Here is a 1,644-nt window from a genome sequence, read left to right as displayed (position 1 = left end):
TGCAATTCCTCCACTCGAAAGCAAAACTAAAAACTAATTAATAACACTAAATTATGATAAATTAATAAACAATAAATTATGATAAAATTCACTGCATGAAAAATTGAAGCAGAAAGATGTAAAATCATTGAACTAATGTCAGTGAAAGTTGTTCCGACATAGACAAAAGTTTCTAATTTCGCTATTCCAGGGTATATCCGATGTATAATCAGCGAATATCCATTTCTCCTGGGGAGCGAGTATCCTGGATGAATTAAACAGCCTAGATTCAAGTATCGTATGCCTTTAAGTCACCGCGTATAAGTGTGTCAAAGAAAGAGGGCTAATTGTCATCCATTAGCCAGTCAGTGAGAGAAAGAAGAAAAGCAGAGGATTGTAGAGGTGGGGAAAAGTACTTTGCCAGCATTCTCTGGCGGCACTAGCCCTGACATTGCGCGCGCGCATCAAAAACCGTCGACGACGACGAGAATCGACCGCGTGTATTTTTCGATTCGTCGGTGTTGTGCATCAACCTCTTGTGCATCGTATTTTCTCCTCGTATTTTCTGTGATCATTCTTAATGTTGTTATTATTTCAATGAGTTCCTTCATTCCTCTAAATCTGTTATAAAACGTTTTCCCATTTCAAGTGCAATTATTGGATTTTTACGGAGAAAGCTGATGCATAAGATAGGTAAGCAAATAATTATTCATATTTCCATATTTATGCCCCAATTTTTGTTTTTTTTTTTCTGATTTTTTTCCTTTTGTGTAATCAGGGCAATTATATTGTTTTATACTGACGGAATCCACTTTCGAAACTTCCTGCGAAGAAAAGAAACTGGGAGAGATCTTTTTGCTATTTCCGGGTCCCATTTCTACTTTCATTTCAACATTCGTTGTATTAACAACAACATTCCCGATGAATAAATGATAAATCGCCTTGTTTATCAATTCACCTTCAGACTCGGCCAATTACTATCGCTTGTATTGATGATTTCATAACGAAAGTACAAAGTTCCATTGAGATAATGAGATCTGATAAGGGATGGAGATTTTTTTTTTCCGTGTTTTCATACGGAAATTAACGGTAGACTTCGGTTGCCATTGCTTATTACAATTTATAATTTTGTAATTTTTCTTATGCAAGTACATCAGCGGAAAAACAGAAATCGATTGGATTTTTATTTCTTTTTCTCTGGCGATGATTAGAATTTATAATTTGTGAGAATCGATGAATTTCTGAGATGCATTGACGTACGAACGATCAATAGCTATTAGTCATAAATATGATATGATTCCAATAAGTGAACACTTTTTTCTTATTTTTATAGATTATTTTTATAGTTTAACTGTCATCTCCGTCCTTACAAAATATTTTGTAATTATCGGATCGCGAATAAATACAGTGAAACATAAAGTGAGAATAAATCAATGCATCTCCAAAAGAAATTGAATTAATTAAATCCCATTAAAGAAGAAAATCACAGAAATATCCTCAGGCCATAACTTTTTATTTCTATTCACAAGTAAATTTAATCTCCCAAGAAGATAGTGTGACAGTCGTACACAGAGAGAAAAATTCAATGAAAATTACGTGCCTGTTTCGTAATCTGTCATTCAAAATAGTATTCAGTAAAAATAACGAAAAGTTCAGTAAAAAATG

The sequence above is a fragment of the Fopius arisanus genome, unplaced genomic scaffold (assembly GCF_000806365.1).
Source record: "Fopius arisanus strain USDA-PBARC FA_bdor unplaced genomic scaffold, ASM80636v1 scaffold00010, whole genome shotgun sequence".
Classification (NCBI taxonomy): Eukaryota; Metazoa; Arthropoda; class Insecta; order Hymenoptera; family Braconidae; genus Fopius; species Fopius arisanus.
The sequence above is the reverse complement of the archived record's forward strand: the minus strand, read 5'-3'. Positions refer to the sequence as shown.